At 36.2% G+C, this 20,415-nt stretch overlaps 1 protein-coding gene across 1 annotated transcript in view; it reads left to right on the top strand.

Moving 5' to 3' along the window:
* Positions 1–996: 996 nt before the first annotated feature.
* Positions 997–20,415, top strand: part of LOC148939825 (uncharacterized) — a 37,853-nt gene continuing 18,434 nt past the window's right edge. Inside the window, exon 1 of the mRNA XM_089106194.1 lies at positions 997–1,027. The gene's annotated coding sequence lies outside the window, so the exon portion shown is untranslated. The remainder of the gene's footprint in view (positions 1,028–20,415) is intronic.

The following is a 20,415-nucleotide window of genomic DNA, read 5'->3' as shown; positions in this document are numbered from 1 at the left end:
GTAAACACATCAATGTGTGAATGGGGGATTTGTTTTCTCGATATGTCTTGGAATTTGGGATATTGCTTTGCTTTTTACTGACAGTGTTGACGAGGGATTTGAAAGAATTTTGATTATGTTTATCGATAGCTGGGGTACAACAGCAGCCGGAACTTTTTTACCTTTTTTCATTGACTCGTTAGTGCTTATCTCCAAAAAATTGTATTACTTCTCCAGTCTGAACAAGTTAAATAGCCTTTGAATATATTTCATCTAGAGTCGTTACATTCTTAAATCATGGTCGTAATATCAAGAATCTTGTGTCTGGTTGTCCTACTTTTTACGGTTTAGGGAAGAACGATGGTAACAATTTTGCTTATATTTTACTGAGCTTGAGAAAACATGACCATTATTTAAAAGTTTGAAAGTTGAGTATGAATTAAGAATAATAGTATAATCTCACGAAAATTGACATCCATATTTCTTTCTGTGGTTTTTTGACATCATTAATGCATTAAATTTAGTATAGCGCTAAACACCATTAGTAGAGTTGTCTTTAACTAAAGGCTTGGATTCACCTTTCAAGTCTGGCTAATTCTTATTTATTCTCAAATTTTGATTTAGCAGTTCTCTGCTAGCCATAAATTCCATATAGTCACCTAAGCTGCCTTCGCTAGACAGCTCACGAATATCACCCTCAAATCGTAAAACGCACATCAATTTTCAGACATTGTTGAGAACAATTTTAGTGTACCTGCATTTATTTCGCATCTCTTTCATGCAATAAAGAGCTTAAAGAAGAAGATGAAATCATGTTTTATGTGCAGCTGGCATAGAAACAGTTCATTGTATAACCCATTCAAAGATTTTTATTTTAAAACTGTGAAACAAAGTCGACGGTATTTGTGATCTGGCTAATTGTAAAGCCAAAAGCGAAAACACCCGTAGAGTTTTCAATTTTGGCATTACTGTTAATATTATTCCTTGGCGCCTAATTTTTGAAAAACTATATGAAGGAAACTGTTTCCATTACTGAGGTATGAATTAGGTAAGCATAGCCTACCACTCAATGTTTTTTTTAATACTTTTTTAAGAATGTAATAATTATTTTTCTCACAAGTTCAGTTTTAAGACCTTTATAGAATTTTAAAGATGATACAAACACCCAACTGCCAGTAAAGTTCTACAAAATCATATTATTGAGTTAGGACTAAAGTGAATACACCATTCAATGCCTTTTTTAAATGCTGATTATGAATATAATAAGCATTTCTATCAGAAATAAGGTAAATATATACCAAATCATATTATTGAGTTAGGAATAAAGTGAATAGGCTACACCATTTGATGCCTTTTTTTTATGCTGATTACAAATATAATAAGCATTTCTATTGGAAATGAATTTCAGCCCCCCCCCCTATATAGGTTGTACCTAACCTAACCCTGAATTGGCATATATCGGGGGGGGGGGCTGAAATTCATTTCCAATAGAAATGCTTATTATATTCCTAATCAGCATAAAAAAGGCATTAAATGGTGTATTCACTTTAGGGTAAAATTCTACTTTAGCTACTTTTGGCTATCTTGGGAAGGGGTTAGGTTAAGAAAATAAGACTTTCAGGGATGGGTCTACAGGCTAAAGTATGTCCCGGGACGGTATTTTGAAGTAACTACCTCCACCCCTTCTCCCTCTAGAGGGTCATGAAATTTGCCTACATGACAGGTCTATAGCCATTCAAATTTTGACAAAACAACATTTTACCTTAATTTTTAGTTATCAGTTTCTTTTTCTCTGGCTTTAGCTCTGAAAATGCAATTTCAAATATTTGATCAGAATTTTAAGAGATATAAATAGTTTATTTCCAAAATTTAGGAAATTTATTTGCATATCTTTAAAACCTTATAAATTGGGATTGAGCAAAGTTGTGAAGCTGAAAACAATTTTGTTGTACTTCATTTAAGCAGAAGATCTATTTTGCTAGGTTTCACTTCTATAACTCACATATTTTTAAAGGTCTTCAAAGGTCAGGACCGTCTAGAGGGAGAAGGAGTGGAGGTGGATACTTCAAAATATTTTCCCAGGACATACTTTAGCCTGTAGACCCATCCCTGAAAGTCTCATTTTCTTAACCTAACCCCTTCCCAAGATAGTCAAAAGTAGCTAAAGTAGAATTTTACCCACTTTAGTCCTAACTCAATAATATGATCTGGTATATATAGACTGAAATGAATTTCAGCCCCCCCCCCTATATAGGCCAATTCAGGGTTAGGTTGGGTTGGGTTAGGTATAGCCTATATAGGGGGGGGGGGTTGAATTCATTTCTGATAGAAATGCTTATTACATTCATAATCAGCATAAAAAAAGGCATCAAATGGTGTATTCACTTTATTCCTAACTCAATAATATGATTTCATTGAACTTTACCCAACTGCTATCTTATTTCACTTAACCTAATTTATCAGTATTCATCTATTGATATGTTTTGTGGGAAATTATTAGCCTAGATGGCATTGATGGTGTTTAATTACATGTATAGATTATTTGAAAATAATAAAAAATTATAGTAGAATCAATGTTTATTTTTCAGAATTTTGTTAAAAAAAATTTGGTAAATTTTTACCAAATTATATTATTGAATTACAAATAAAGTGAACATACTACTTAGTGCCTTTCTTTATGTTCTTTCCAAATATAATGATCATTTTGGTTGGAAATGAATTTTACCCCCACCCCTATATATACCAATTCAGGGTATATAATTGCACATTAGGGGGGGGGGAGGGGCAAATTTTTTTTCTGATGTGAATGGGAGGTAAGTCTATACTTTACCCCCATCCCCCTAATGTGCAAATATTAACCCTGAATTGGTATACAGGGGTGGGGGTAAAATTCATTTCAAACAAATTGATTATTACCTTTGGAAAGAACATAAAAAAAGGCATCAAGTGGTCACTTTATTCAGAAGTCAATAATATGATTTGTTAAAAACTTACCAAAAATTGTATAACACTGAAAGAAATGAAGATAAAGGTTCTACCCCTTCAAAATGTTAACTAAGATTATTCTGCATATTTTGAAGTAAGAATTGTCTTCTTAACATGTTTTCTTGTGTACAGCTGGAACCCTAGGCTTATACCATAGTATGTTTTTGACAAATATTTAACTCTTTTCTATTCATCAGTACATAATTAAGAATATAAATGCATGAACTACACTAGAAAATAAGATTTTCTAAATATCCTAGCTGTTTTTCTAACAATGGACTTCATCCCCCCTGTAACATATTCCCTCATCAGACCAAATTTAAATATACTCATTGAATGGAGATCCACAACCTATAAATAAAGCACAACATCAATACAAGCATGGTGCCAAGGTATATTTCATCTTCCTTATGTAGAAATGGTTTGGATCATAAGCAGACTGGCTATAGATGATGGTAAAATTTTTACCAAATCATATTATTGACTTATGAATAAAGTGAACATACCACTCAATGCCTTTTTTATACTCTTTCCAAATATAATAATCAATTTGGTCTGAAATGAATTTTATCCCCACCCCCTATATATACCAATTCAGGGTATATATTCTCACATTAGGGGGGTGGGGGCAAATTTGTTTTCTGATGTAAATGGGAGGTAGGTTCAAACTTTACCACTACCCCCCTAATGTGTAAATGTATACCCTGAATTGGCATTTAGGGGTGGGGGTAAAATTCATTTCCAACAAAAATGGTTATTATATTTGGAAAGAGCATAAAAAGGGCATTGAGTTGTATATTCACTTTATTCTATGTCAATAATATGATTTTGTAAAAATTTACCTTGATGGTTGTCATCATTGCAATGTATGCTCGGGCTCATACAAACAGATAGCTTAGAAAGTTTACTGGATTGTTTGATTCTTCTATCAGGTGGTGGTGCCTGTGCTCATGTTACAGGGAGTATTCCTGTGTAAGAAGGGAGCTCTTCTTCTTCTATTTAACAGCAGGCGGGCTTTTCAGTAACACTATTTAGCCCTTTTCCTTTTGCTTCACTCTGTGGGCTACAGAGCTACTGGCTTGATTGCCTCATATTTATTAGATATATTCAGATATCTTTCAGCAGATCTCTTGACTCTAGGAGTTCAAATATAAGATGATAGATGTTGATTTCTATGCTCTGTGTGCACGTATAGTTGGCTAGGCTCTTGGCTGATAGTGGTATTTTGTGGTGTTTGAAGTATTTTAACAGTTTAGAAAGCAAGGTATGTTGTGCAGACGTCAGCATATTATATTCAAATAGGCAATGGTCAAATGTTTCATTATTCATATTACAATGCCTGCAAAGAGTGGACAGGGGAATTGAACCACTTGAATTAGAAAGCTTATATGAGAATGCAAGGAAATTTAGTCCATTTGTTCCAGAACGAATTCTATGATAAATTTTAGAAAGATACTTATTGGGAAAGGGGAAAGGATAGGATTAATCTTATTAAAATTAATATCTGATAGCTTCCATCGGTAAATATCTCTAATTGGGATTGGTCTCCCACTTGGCTGGTCAATATTAATAGCATTTTTTGCTATTTAATCAACCTGATGATTACCACTTATGCCATAGTGGCTAGGAATTTACTGAAAGTAAGTTTTTATGCCACTTGAAGCAAGATTATCAATAATACTAATACAATGATAAGTGTCAATGTCCAACTTATATTAAGGAGCTGAGGCCAGCAACTCAAGGCTTGATAAAGAGTTGGAATAGATGATAATATTATTCAAATTTTTAATTAAAGATTGGTTTTGCTGCAGGTGTTCTAATGCCATGATTATAGCATTTAACTCAGCAGACATTATAGATAAATTTTTAAACAATCTCTTGCCCATTGCAATTTTCAGCTGAGGAAGGAAAACACCACTTGCAACCTTCTCTTTCATTTTTGATCCATCAACAAATATTTGGAAGGGATTTTTATAGGTAATTGTATTAAGTTCTGCAAATTTTTTCTGAACAAAAGCAATGGGGGTTAAATCTTTATTCCATTTTGAAAATTCAGTATTTATTATGGGAAATGACCAATTCCATGGAGGGGATTGGGGAAAGTAGGTGCAATAGAGTTTGCTGGTACAGGGAACTTCTTTTGAATATTGGCATACTCATCTGCAATACCTCTATACATGGCTGGATTTCTTAACCAATTGTGTAATGTGTGTGAGCTATTTGATTAAATTTTTTTAAGATGTTTTATCAAGAGAAAGCTAAGTCTATCTATTAGTTTTGTTAATCCACTCTCCATAAGCATAAACTTGTTGCTTGTGGGTTTCCTAAGACAAAATATGAGACGTATTATATAATTTTGTGTTGTTTCAATTTTTTGCATATGGGTCTTTGCACATGAACCATAGACAATGATCCGATAGTCAATATGGGTTTTTATATGTGATTTATAAAACTGTAGTAAGTTTTTCTCCTTACAACCCCAGGGTGTGGAAAGAAGTCTTTTTAGTATATTTGATTTTCTATAACATTTTTTTATTGTGTTTGAAATGTGGAGGTGGAAATTAAATTTTTGGTCAAGCATGAGACCTAGGTAATTAATATGATTATCTTCTGAAATAGTTGTTTTATTTAGAGTTTGTTTTGCATTAACATGGTTTCGCTTTCTGTGGAATTGGATTATTTTTGACTTCGTGGGTGCAATGGGTAAATCTGAATGTTAAGACAATTTTGCAAACTGGAAAAGTGACTTTTGTAGATTTGACTGTGCTATCTCAAAGGTGTTGCCAGATGACCATAGCACCTGATAATGAGAATATTGTAGATTCGTGTGGGGTAGGTTCATGTCCCAGAGATATAGGGTAAAAAGGAGGCAACTGAGGACTGCTCCCTGAGGTAGGCCTTTGGATATTGTCTTTTGGGGTGAAGAGGCTGAACCAACACAAACAATGAAACTTCGCACTTCTATGAAGGATTTAATAAAGGATACTAGCTTGGGAGGTACTCCAAGGTTTGCAAGTTTATTTAAAAGGATTTGGTGGTTCACATTGTCATATGCTCCTTCAAAATCAAGGAAAGCTGCCACTAGGATATTATTTTTTGAGAAAGATTCATTTGTTGCATTTGTTAGCAAAATGAAAGCATCTGTTGAGGAGTGGTATTTCCTGAATGGTAATACCACTGAGTGGTATTTCCGGAGCTCACCTCTTTCACTTAATACTTCCCTTTCTTCTTCCCCACAAGGCTTGATATTTCAGCCTAATTGCTACTGCTATGCATTCCAGCATTGGAACTGGCATTACACCATCACCATTGCTGTTCCATTTGTGCATATGTCATGTTATGGGTACTGGTTAAAATAGCTGGCCTTCAATGAATATATTTGTGTTTATGCTGACTTGCTTGTGATTGGCTCTAACCTGGGATGTAAGTGGCACCTGTTTCCAATACCACAAGCTGCTGTCTTCCAGACATACCAAGCATGAATGCTTAGGCTTTGTCAACTTCATGCTGAAAAATATGCTTTGTGATTATTTTCAGCTGCATTTGTTATGACAACACTGGGTTCATCAATCATATTTTTCTGCTTGTAAGGAGCTGGACTGGTGAATATGCTCCATTAACTAGATTGTTTCAGTACTTCAACATTGCAATGAAAGGATCTGTTTTCACCTTAATCCATTTGAGAGCTTTAAGGTCCTCCAGACCTGTAGTGCTCTTGAGTTGACAACTCCCAATTGAACCTCCACTGCCTCTTTTCCCATTCCTTGTCAAGGTGGCATTTGAAAGAATGGATGGAGGGAGTGCTGACAGTTGAGTCCTTCAATTGATTTGAATGGTTTATTACTCTTCTTGAGAAGTACATTTGATGGGTTCTCAATCAGGAGCTTAACTTTGATACTTTTTCCAAAAGATGTTTAAATAAAAGACTTGAACTCAAATTTCAGCAGCTTCTTGGAGTGTCCTCTTGTGTAATGATGGCTGGTGCTATGACTGCTGCTAAAGATGGTGAGTTTTCTTCTCAAAGTTTGTAAGTCAGCATCATATTGCTATGCATGCGTCTGTAGACAAGGGTAGGTAGCTTAAGTTGCTTGAGGCAGTCCTCATATGAAGTTGATTTTAGGCTTTTTTATGCACTTTTTTGCTCGCCTCTGAACATTTTCGATTAGCCTTACATCCTGCCAATAAGAAGGACCTGCAAGGCACATGCCAAAATCGAGATTGAGTCTGACAAGAGCTGTATATAATTTTATGAATATTGTTGCCTCCCGGCTACTGATGGTCTGTTTTAATAGGCCAAGGCTGGAATTTGCCTGGGAAATAACTTGCTGAATGTGGCTGTGGAACTTCAACTTGTCATCAATGATGACACCAAGGTTCCTTTCTTCTTCTCTATTCTCTAGATGCTCCCTTGTTTTTGTGATGGGATTGTAAATTGAATAGGTAGTCATTGGGTTGTTAGGTCCAAGGTGCAAAATACAGCATTTGATTGTATTGAATTGGAGGAGCCAGTCTTGAGTCCAATCCTGTAGCCTGTCTATGTTGCGTTGCATGGTCTGTGGATTTGCAATGCCAAACAGTTTGGCATCATCAGTGAACAAATGCTTACTATTATCTACATGATTGAAAATGTTGTTGATGTACATCAAGAAAGGGGTTGGGCCTAGTACAGTTCCCTGTGGTATCCTGCTCATTGCCATGGCTTCATGGGAGTAGATTGGCTGGCCACCCATCTCAAATAAGCAGACTTTCTGCTTGCGGTTCGTGAGGAAATTCATTAGCCAGTCTATCACAGCTGAATTGATGCTGGAGGCAGATAATTTGGAGTGCAATTGAATGTGCAGTACCTTGTCAAAAGCCTTGGCAAAGTCCAGCAGCAGTAGGTCAACTGGATGTCCTTGGTCAATCACATTTGTAATTTCTTTGTAAGATTCCAATAGGTTTGTTTCAACTGATTTTCCTGACTGGAATCCATGCTGCATGGGTGACAAGATCTTGTTTTTGGTTAAATGCTCAAGAATTGAATCATTGACTATGCGTTCAAGTATCTTAACAATGGCTGAAGTTAGGCTAATAGGTTGATAGGTCTCAGATTTGGTGCAATCACCGTTTTTGAATACCTGCATTATGTTGGCTACTTTCCAGTCTGCTGGTAGCTTGCTAGAGATAAGTGACGTCTGGAAGATTCTTGTGAGGGGCTCTTTTATCACTTCTGTGGTTTCTTTTAATAGTCTGGGATGTCAGGCCCTGGTGACTTGTTAGCATCTAATTTTAGTCAACGTTTAACAACATCTCTAGACGATACCATGGTGCTCTCCATTGGGGCTTTTACATTGTATTTTGGTTGGGAAGGTAAAGAGCCATCTGGTTCAGTGGTAAAAACTGAGACAAATTGTAGGTTCAGTAAGTCAGCAAGCTTGTTATCTGCTCTGTTAAGTTTCTTCACCTTGCTCTGTTATCAGTTTTTTGATACACTATCTATTGTGGTCTTGGCTAGAGACATACCACCAAAACTTCTTTGGGTTTGTCTTAGCTTCATCAGCAGGTTTGGATTCAAAGCTTGTGTATAAGGCCCGCAGCGAGTTTTTAAGTTTGTTCTGGCTTTTGGAATATTTCTCTCTATTTTCAGGGGAGTGTTTTTTTATATTTCTTCCATTGTCTGCTTTTATGGTTGATTTCCCTCTTAATTTCTTTTGTCACTATCGGAAGTGTTCTTGGTTAGGGGACGAGCTTCCTTGAGGTGTACTGATTTGCTTTGCTTATCAGTAATTCTTTGAAGCACTGCCATTGCTGTTCTAGAGAACCAGATAAGACGTTGTCCCATCTTATGTTCCTGAGATCCATTCTAATCTTCTCATAGTTAATAAAAGTTTTCTTGATGTATTGATTTGTTACTTTGAAGAATGTTGTTCTAATGTCTATAGTGACATAATCACTCTTTCCAATTGGGGGCATGTAAGAGGTAGAGAGGAGAGCTTCTGGTCTCCTGAGAAATACCTGGTCAAGAATTTTTGGTTGCTGTCCCTCCCTAAAACTTGTAGGCTGGTCAACAATTTGGTGGGGAAGGGTATCATGAATAATGTCAATGATTGGGCTCATAGGACCAGATGAGACATAGGGAAACTGGTCTTTCCAAGTGATGTTAGGCTGGTTGAAGTCACCTGCAATTAGAAGATTGCTTTGGTGGGTGTCTGCAATCTTGCAAATGAGCTCTGCTAGTTTCCCATCTGTTTCCTCTGGTTATGGTGCCAATGGACTTCTATATACACAGCCAACTCTGACAGAATGGTTGTCTTTATTCCCTGGAACTGAAATATCAAAGAAAATTATTTCAGCATAGGGGCATCCAGTGAAGTAGTCAATAGGGGTGATGGTGTAAGAGGATTGAACCAGTGCAAGTGTTCCACAGCGGCAATAATTAGATGACAGGTTCAATATAGTATGGTAGCCTTGCAGGCTAACATGTGAATTTAGGAGCTGGTTTGTTGAATTCTTGGGACACACTTCAGTAAGGAGTATAATATCATATTCATTTGCATTTGCAAAGGACTTGTAGGATGATGAGTTGGAAAATTCATAGGCACTAACTGGTGACACAAATACTTCTGGGTCATTATTTATACTATGTACAGGGTTGGTAGCCCTGTACATAGTATACAGTTCATGGGCTGATGAGGGTACCTCCCACCTGGACAAATTGAGTTTTTTGGAACAATTTTTCCATGATGAATAGCCAAATTTGGCTCACCTAGCTCAATCCAGCGTTTGAGTTCAGCAAATAAGGCTTTCCTTATCTCCCAATCTTTCCCAGGATGCATTCGCCCTGAACTGGATTTCCTGGTGAAGCTTGTAAGATTTTTGTAGAATGCGTCTTTTCAAGTTTAGGTTTGGGACAGAGGAGAGAATTGGAGGGGGTTGGTTCTTGGTTGCTGGTTCTGTGTCTTTTGGCTGGCAATGGTTGTCCTAATAAGCGTCTGACGTTTCTTATGTTTGCACCTGTAATCCCGTACTGCTCTGCAAGATGACTTTCAATAAATGTCTTGTCATTATTTACTCCTGGCTGCAGTGGTACACCATATGCAACCACATTGAGTTTTCTCCCATCTCTATCTTTCTCCTGCCTGAACAACCTCTGGATTTCGTCTTTGAGGTGAGAATTGATGGCTTGTTTCAATTTAGATGCTTCCTCCAGCATTGCAGCTCTGACATGTTCTTTAACTTCTGAGATGGTGCATTTTTTGGCCACATTTTTCTCAAGATTGTTAACACGATCTTTAACTTCATCTATCCTTGCGGTAATGTCTTGCTTAAGCTCTTCTACCACTCCTTTAGCTATTTCCGCAATAGCTGAAGTACTAGGGACCTTAGATGATATTAAATTCGAAATTTCAGCTAATGAGGGGGGGGGGGTCTCCTGATGGACCAGAGTGCTTACAGATCAGGCAGTACCACTGTGTGTCTCCAATATTTTGTAATTATCTATTTTGCAGTCTTGACTGCTGTTTTGCTCATCCTATTTGACTGGAGTTATTTGACCTTTGGGCTCTTTTGAACAAAATGGCGATCTAAAAATTTTTATTGGATGTATTTTGGGGAAATAAGGGTATTGGATGGGGCTTGTTGCCCATTAATCACTTTTGACTCTTAAACAGGGCACTAAAATTCTTGATTTCCAACCAAATGAGCCCTGTGCAAAGTTTATATAACCAGCCCTTCCATAAAACCTGTAAGTTAACAATAGGCAACTTGCACAACTTACAGCCCTTGCCCTGGGGACTGAGAGGGGTTTACTCAACCCCAGAGGTTTTTTTTATTTATTTTTTGGACTATTTTAAACAAAATTGGCTATCCCAAAATTTTATTTGGATGTATTTGGGGGGAAAAGGGTGTATGGGGGGGATGGTTGCCCTCTAATTACTTTTGACTCTCCGGATTTCAGATCAAATGAGCCCCTCCAACGTTTTACAACCAACCCTTCCATGTGTAGTGCCTCTAAAGACAAAAGCAAATGAAATACATTGAAACCTTCTTGTCCTTTACCATAGGTAATGCTAGAGCACTGTCTCCTCAAATTCCATAATTGCAACACTAGGCAAAACCAGTCGTCTTACTCTAGTTTTGAAGTTTATCAAGCTAGCCTAAGTGAATGAAACAATCAGGAATGTATAACCCAAATTAAAACATGAAAAAGTGTTTTTAGGCACTTGCCATATGGTATTTTAATTATCTATTGTTCTGTGAATATTTGATTTTAGGTAGCCTACTTGGGAGACTTTTATTTCTTAAATATAGGAAGGGAGGAAACTTGTTTTTTTTTTCAATTTTTAATTAAAACACCAAAAAAGGCCCATTTCAAATCTAGGCAGCCAATACCCACCCCACTACCCCTAAATTGATGCCACTGTGTGCTCCAGAAACTGCAATTTGTTCTTTTTTAAACTGCAGATTCTTGGTGTATTTATTAATAATGATAAATAAATAAACAATATTGTTAGGACCTTTCTTAAAAGGTCCTCTGACACTGCAGGAATTTTAATTCTTAGGATTTTTCTTTTTTTTAACTTTGATTTATGGTACAATAGGAGTGGCATAATTTTGTCAAAATCCATTGGGGCAGGGTAAAGTTGCATTAATGCAAAGATACACCAAAGAAAACTGACCTGTTTCTGTGAGAAGTATTTTTCGCTTGCTCAGGTCAAGAAACTTTCTGAAATTGCTCCTTAGCTTGAAATTTAGTCTAGGAAAGTGTTTTCATCCTTGTGTGTCCATTTATTTCTTATGTTACTTGTAAGATGTTATGAAACTGCTCTAAACTTCAACAGAAATTCAAATTTAGCTCTAATTCTGAGAACTACATTACCAAGACCTACAATCCAAGAAACAACAGAATTTAAATATAACTTTCACATAAAAAAAACAATAGTAGGCTAAAATTCTAGATGAGACAGGAATAGATCCAGGATCTTGAACATGCCTCAGTAATTGGGTATGTGATACATATTGGGCATAATATATACTCATTTATTGGCATTCTTATTCACCTTTGTGTCTCAGCTTGTCCAGATTTTTGAACATACAATTACAAGCTTGGCTGAAGCACCAGCAGCACGATTCCTACCAGGACTTTGATTGGTGATCAACAGTTTCACATTTTAACTATCAGTTCAGCATACACAGAGTTTTAATAACAAACTGGATTGTATCTTCTTATTGACTGCTATGTTTTGTAAAAACTGAACAACTAGTTGGGAGTATGTTAATCTTTTCATTAACATTAGCTCCCAAAATTTCTGTGCTAAGAACTTCACTATGCTTTGTTTTGATTATGATAATTAGCACAATCTTGTAGAACATGCTTAATTGTCTTGATGCAATATTTTTCCTTTCCAAAAAACTTGCATGAAAAGATTATTCCACTGTATGTTGAGATCTTAGTTTGGAAATGAGTACTCCTTCTTGTCTTGTTAGTTCACAATTCCTCAGATGTATATCAATGCTGTCATACATCTGCTTGTTTCTCAATCCTCTAACCACTCTTAGATAAAAGAAATACTGTTGGGGTTATGCTCCTTGCTCCAAAATAATCCTTGGAGCACAATTCTAGATAGTATTTAATCCTTCAAGGGCTGAGTGTGGATCTGATTGATAAATTATGGCAGTATGTTTAAGCTTTGATCTGATATATTTTTTGATCAACTTGGTCTTGAATTGGGCTCTGCTACCCCAACTGGTTCATGTTAATGATTATATGACATTTAGTCATCCAGTTCATGCTGCTTTAGTGTATTCTATATTTATTTGTTAATACCAAATGGGGTCCTAGCCAAGTGGATTGGTCTGCTGGATTTAGGATTCTTTGTCCAAGAGGGTGAGGGTTTGAATCCTAGTGTATCCAATTATTTGGTTTTGGGATGGAAGTCAGTGGTGTGACTGTAAGCTGAGTCAGAGTGGACTCAGCTCTAAATGGGTGTCTGGAGAAATCTGGGGCAGGTAAACAGGAAGGGTGTGCGAAAGCACAGGATGGTTGGCCATCAACCCCCCATTGCACTTCCTGGCTGAAGGGCCAAGAACCAGAGATCAGCACTGACAGTAGGAAGTGTAATGTCTAATGCTGTATTCTTTACCTTTTACCAAATGCGGTAAGGTTTACAAAGTTTGTTGCACTAAACATTAAAACATTAAAGACAATGCTTCAAAAATAACACTGAAACATGCTTTTTTAACAACAAAAATGTAACAAGAGCAACTAATTAAATAAAAGTTTTTCTCAAAACAGATCACAATAAGACCTTGTAGGGAACTCACTTTGTAGAGGCTAATCAATTTTTGAGCTGGGCTGTTGAACTGTTTCTGGTGGTAATTCATTTCAAGTCTTCCTAACAGCTGAAAGAGTTTTAATCTAATCTTTTCTTTGTACATGGTGGGTATATTTTGTTCTTTGGATAATTTTTATGGACTTGGTGGTATATATTTTATTTAGTTGGTTCACATAGTCAATTTTTCTGCTACTCAGTGTCAATGTGGGAGCAATAATAGAAGTTTTTCTGGTGATAATCATACCTCTGGTTATGTGTGAGGAGAAATTGCAATAAATGCTGAGTGCTTGAAAACTCCAGTTGCTGCTATAAAGCTTTTATATTATTTCTGATTTTGGTGATGGTTTGTCCTATAAACCAGAAAAGTATATTGTCTGCAAATATACTTGCTCTTGAAGCTCCATCAAGATCATCAAGTGGTACATTATATACTCCAGTATTATAGAAATCAGGTACATAAGCTGATCCCTGTGTTACACCTCTTTTAACTCTCAACACATCAGTAGAGATGGTGTTGCCTACTTTGATGCAGATTTCACTGTCCTCAAGGTAACTTTGCAAATATCAATAATATTCTGTGTATACCACTTTTAATGATACCATTTAAAATTTTTCTATGTGTGAAAGATTCAAAAGTGCTGTCAGTGACTAAGAATACTCCAATAATAATGAGCTGATTTTGAATTGCACACATTTGAATTGCATAAATTGTATTACACATACCAGGCTGTCAATGACACCTCTTTTCCATCTAAAATATGGGAAATCTTTGGGGATTTTTTTTAATGTTCCCTGGCTCAACCTCCTTTTTACAAATCTTTTATACACTTTGCTTAAAATTTGCAAGGATGCTATAAAGTAATGGTGTTCACTTGTGTTTTTTTTTTGGCTTTAGAAATCATTATTGGTGTGGCTGTTTCCATATTTTTGGGGAATAACCAGTATCTCATGCTTTATTAATTAAATCAAGGACTCATGATAGCTAAAAAATCAGATACGGTATCATATTTATTTGCTTAATATCAAATAATATGAGAAAAAATGTGTCAAATCCAGAGAGTTTTTGGCAGGCTGGATATAATATTTTTAATTGTTGGTAATATAAACAGCTTTTTCTATGGTTTCTCTACCTCTCTGGTAGATAGTCTGTCAATCTTAGAAGTTTGTTGATTAACAGCACTTATATTGTGATGAATTTTACTGACTGTTCATTTGAGCTGCTCCAAACTTGCCTCCACTCCAAACCACTCCACACTTGCATTTTCTGCTTCTATTAAAAGAGGTGCTCCTTAAATTCTCCAATACTTTAGGTTTTTGCGGCTAAAACTACTTTTTTCAATTTCGCATATGTTTTTTCTCATATATTTTAATAGGTAAGATAATTGCAGTAGAATGTGTTTTTATTTTTTATAAAAGGACAATTTTTACAAGGATTTATCCTTTCAGGGATTTGTCTACAGTGTCTTGATATTGGCTTGGGAATGATAACATATTAACTTCTCCATTTATAATCTCTCTTCACTTTACTTGTGGAAGGCACTCCACTTACTTCTCTATATATGACATTATTCACCTTATTTTAACAGAAGAAAGTGCTAGGTTTGATTCTCTGTTTGACCACTTTTAAACTCACCTGACTTCAATGACGGAGCAGGTTGAGTGAAAACCTTTCTGAAAATTGGCAAGGGCTGCAAGATTTGTGCTTGGTATAGATATTAGTTTGTGGAAGACTGGTATTGTGGGAAATTTGCTCTGGGCAGCTAGTTCAGGAGTTTTGAATGGAGATGTAGCTGCTATAATTGGGTTTTTGGATGGGTAGTAAAACACCACCTGGTGAATTTGGTGAGGATGCAGGATTTCCAACAGGTGGGCTTACAGGGGTTTCAGCCTTCAGATTTCTTACAGGTTGAGGAGAAGAAGGTGGCTGGTTTGACTGATGTAGAATCCTTATGTGGTTCCTATTCCAACAATAAGTTCCCCCATCATTTTTCATGGTTATGTATGATCTATGATTTATGTCTGCTTACCTGATTAGATGCTTTACCTTGGATTTGAGCTTAGACTGCTTGAACAGCTTCTAGAGGATTTAATTTCTTCAAGTTTCTATCATGGTATTCCTTTAGGAGCGTTTGTTACTTCTTCTAATGTTGTCTGAATTTACAATGGTGGACTGTATGTGGGGAGAGAAGTTTCCCAGTGTATGGAAGAATTGATTTCAAGTTTCTGCTAATTAGTAGCTGGTGATGCAAATCCATTGGCAATGTATTCCTGTATTTCAATTAGTCCAACTCATAATTCCCTCTTGCTAGGTTAGTCTTGGCAAAGATATCTTTGACTGTTTGTACTTAATTTTCTGCCAATTCTTTCAAGAGAGGGAAATTTGGTGATATGCCTTGTGTGAAATTTCTCATTCCTTAATGTATTTCTGATGTGAATTGCAGACTGTTGATGGAAACAAGCATGAATGGGGATCCATGTCTCATGCACAATAAGAAAATAATAGAGCAATTTTGCTGCTTCCTGTTTTCTATTCCTGGATGTTTTCCATAGTGGTCTTTTCCATGGATGTGGTTAAGAATATCTGCGCGATTTCAGAGGAATGATTATCTGATCTGCATGTAATATGATTTTCGTGAGCTGGATTAATTGAGGATCACCTACTGCCTCTTCTTTCAATTTTAGCATCAGCAAGAAAGCCAACAAAGTTCTCTCTTAAAACTCGCCACAAGCTTTGCCTAGAAACTGCCATGCTCTGCCTAGGTCAGCAATTGCGCTCTGGAGTGCTTTTCAAGTTATATTCACATGATGTAAAATCTTAGCCACAACTCATGACCACAAGGCTACAAGAATAAATTCAATGTTTTCTAGGTTGTCTCTAATTGCTAATGCATCTTCTATCACGTTATTTTCTAGCTCTATTAAAAATAAACTCTGTCAAACATTTCATACAATTTTTGAGGTTATCTTTTAAAGCTAACAGGCAAAGGAAATAGTTTATAAAGTCATATTCTTTATAGAGCTGTCTTCTTCAATGGCAGTGTTCAGTCTGTGCTATCTAAATTAGCTTTTGCTGAAAAAATGTAAGTTTTCTGAAATATGTCATAAAATTTTTAATTTCAGAAATATTTGACACTAAATTATTGATCACAAAGTCCAGGCTATGTGCTTGATAGTGTACATAGTCCACGTTGAGAATATGTCCTTAATTCATATCCATTATACTATATCCTATATCCTTAATTGTGTAGCCCGAGTATTGCCTGCTCATTGTTACTGCATGGTAATAAACTCTGCCTCTACATTTACCAACGCCTATTTCGTTCTTTAATAAATAAAAAAAAAAAAAAATGTCTAATAGCTTCCTTTGAAATTGCATGCTTTTGGGATCCTACATGGAGAACAGTAAACCCCATCTAGATTATGGGGGTAACAAAGCCAAAACCTGTTAATAATTTGGCTTGTTGCAATTTCTCTATGGCTAATAAGATTTTATTAACGCTAATAACTTTCACTTTGGTTGTCACTGTAGCTTGATTTTTATAGAATGCAATATCTGGAAATGTTGGCAATTTAGATTGGTCGGGCCTGATAAACTAATTTCGTTTTCGGGAGTATTTACAACTTCAGTTGTTTCAAACTAAACTGCAGTTTCTGGTCTGTGCTTGTCTTTCAACTGGCAAACACATTTAGTGACCAGCAGCTATTTTTCTTGATCAGTTGCAGTTATAAGTTAAGATTTATTGCTGAAAAATGGCTATCACAAGCCCAAAAGGGCCGAATTCGTACTTTAGCGTCAAATACAGCGAAAAAAGAATAACAAAAACAAACAATCAAACAACAACAGCAAATTATAAGAGGGTCAATGTCAAATACGTAAAAACGTTAAAAACAAAGTACAAAGTAAACTCATAAAATTAGAAGGCCAATGTCATCAGCAAAAATATAACAACATCAAACGTCAGCAAACAAAAAAAAAACATAAGTTAGTTGGTGACTAACAAACATAAATATAAAACCCCCAAATTTGCAAAATGGGCATTAAATTAATAACTAAAGGTAAGGAGCGAGTGAGGGGGGGGGGGGGCAGCGGAGAGTAAGGGGTTGAAAAGGTCAACTATGTAAGGGATAAAATTTCTTATATATATTTCCGTGCAAACTCGTATTGGGGCAAGAAGGGGGATTTTTGTTGACACAGAAAGCGGGAGGCGGGGTCAAAGGGGTGAATATTGACCGGGGAAAAGGGTAGTTGTTCGAGGGTTATGAAGGGCATTGTTAGGAAAACGCAAGGTAATTTTTGCTCTCCTTTCCTTAAGGGTGACAAGGTTAGCTCTCCTAAGAAGGGAAATATAAGGTACTTCACCCTCATTGAAGATAATTCTTAGGCACCTTTTTTGTACTGTCTCTAGTCTATTTGACCATTCAATGGAGATGCCTGGATATTAAACAGGCACGGTGTATTCAAGAGATGGGCGTGCAAGTGAGAGGATATTGCTGAATCAATGCAATCTAGGATATTTAAATTTTTTTAAGGATCTTAAGGAGGGAAAATAAAGCATTAGTACGTTGTGAAATATTCTTAATATGGCAATCTCATTGTAAGTCGCTTGAGATGGTAACGCCCAGCAATTTCATAGTGGTAACGGACATTTCAGGGGGATTGGACAGGAGAAGGAAGGAGGAGTTTTAAGGAAATTAATAGTAAGAACAGTTGACTTTAAAGGGTTGACTTTCATATCATCAGTAAGAGCTTCGGCTGATATCCATTCCAAGATGTACATTGGGTTGCTTTTGGAATTTTTGGAACATGTCTCTAAGACAGTTAGATCATTAACGAATTTTCATCTATCCGGGAAATAAACACCAATGTTATTTATCATTGTAAGAAATAAAATTGGACCTAAGAGGGTTCCTTGGGGTACACCATTATAAATTGGGAGGGGATCAGAATATACATTCAGGTATTTCACGACTTGCGTTCTGTTAGAGAGGAAAGACGCAATTATTCTAATTAAATAAGGGTCAACTTGAAAGTAATTAGATAGCTTTTCTCAGTTTATATTGTGATTGATTGAACAAAAAGATTTTGGTAAGTCAACAGGAATAACATCGACCCGGGTATTGGGGTGTTAGAGTGTGTAGTATAGTGTCCATAAGGTGAACAAGATAATGGGTAGTAGATGTAGAGCGTAGGTTTCCGAATTGTCTTTGGTCAGCATTTGGGATTATTGGTCAACAGATGTTTGGTCAACATTTGCAGTTGTTTACTTGTTGCAGTTGTTTATTTGTTTCCGCGGTTGTTTCCAATGGATTAATGTTTTAAATCAAATGTCCAATGGATTAATGTTTTAATTTCACTATCAAAATCAACTTCAAGTTCGGTTTTATTTTCTCAGGTTTTGGCACTTGGACCATGCTCTTGGACCAAGTGCACTCTTGCACTTGGTCCAGGTTGTTGGACATCCCGTTTTGACGACTTGTTAAAAAAAAAACTGGTTGAGCTTTGAAAGTTTGCTTTTATATTCTTCTGGCTATTTTTGTATTTTCCGTGTTCCCACACCATTTAAATATTCACGCTTACTTTCGGTTTTATAAGCTCCCATTAGAGTCTATATGACTTAACTCAAAAATATAAAAACTAAAGCCAAATGTTAATTCAATAAACTTGAACAGTGCTAAATTTTGAAATGAATGCAATTTGGAACCCCTATTGTGCTGAGATGGGATGCACTGTGGTTTTTTTGTTTATCTTACCTCTCTTCAGTGCTGAGTGACTCATCATAAGACATAAAATCAAAGAAGGAAGAAAATGAGGACAATAAACAGCCAGTGAAAAACTTTTTCACTGGCTGTTTACTGGCTGTATTTACTGGCTGTGTTACTGGCTGTGTTTACTGGCTGTGTTACTGGCTGTGTTACTGTGTGTGTTACTGGCTGTGTTACATATTTACTGGCTGTGTTACTGGCTGTATTTCTGATATGTCCTTTTGATGACCTGTGTGGGCATAGTGTTTTGATTTAGTTCCATACAGTTTCAATATAACACAAATTTTTTTCTTTAATACCTTTTGTAGTACATAGTATTAGCAGCAGTAGAATTAATAGTAGTAGCATTAGCTTTAATGGCAGAAGTGGTAATAATAATAGTAGTAGTAGCAGTAGTGTGAGTAGAAGCAGTAGCCTTAGGATCAAATACTTATTTTTGTTTAGTTCAACATCGCCACAACAAGCCCTGTTAGTTTCAACTTCACTCACCAAACTGTTCCTAAGATGTTGCTGTTACACCCTTTCGACGACCTGCATGCAAACGGTTTGTTGTGATTCAGTCCACCTTCCTCCATTAAATTTTTTTTTGAAAATTTTACCTTCATACCCTTAGGCGTAGTTATAAGACTAGTCGCAGTAGTAGTATTGATATTACTGGTAATAGTATTAATAGTAGTAGCAGTAGTAATAGCTGTAGTACTAGCTGCAGCAGTAGTATATTATATACATTACCTTTTGGTTAGTGAACATCCCTCTCTTCTAGTCCTGGAAGTTTCAACTTATTACAATGAGCTATTCCTATGAAATTGCTGATATGATAACCTGTATATTCATATACTTCTTGAAATGTTTATCTTGAAATGTTAATGCTCTTAGCCTTACAAGTAGTTGCAATAGAAGCGGTAGTGGGAGTAGTAGTAGTAGTAGTAATGTATGTAGCAGTGATAGTAGTACTAGCAATAGTGGGCACATATTGCTTTTTGACCAGATGATCTTCCACTTCAAGCATTCCCTGAAAGTTGCAACTTATTACCAAAATCACTTCTGGAGATTCACTCTTTTGGCAATGTGCATGCATAAACATGTTTTGGTTTAGTTTAACACTCCCCTCAATATTCTCTGAAAGGCTCACCTACATGCCCTTTGTCTTCTTGGATAGTAGAGTTCCAACATGCGTATCTTTCTCAATCATATATAATATATGTAAACAATGAACGAAATGCCAAGCCTACAGCCCTTACCTTGAGGACTGTGGGGAGGTTGACATCCCCAAAGACATAATTATTGGACCTTTCAACAATGCTGAACAAAATATCTCTCTTAAAATTTTTACTGGATGTGTTTTGGGGAATGATGGACTTGGGGGGGGGGGGAA

The sequence above is a fragment of the Artemia sp. Qi Xiang Cuo genome, chromosome 20, assembly GCF_049724085.1.
Source record: "Artemia sp. Qi Xiang Cuo chromosome 20, ASM4972408v1, whole genome shotgun sequence".
Taxonomy (NCBI): Eukaryota; Metazoa; Arthropoda; class Branchiopoda; order Anostraca; family Artemiidae; genus Artemia; species Artemia sp. Qi Xiang Cuo.
The sequence above is the reverse complement of the archived record's forward strand: the minus strand, read 5'-3'. Positions and strand labels throughout refer to the sequence as shown.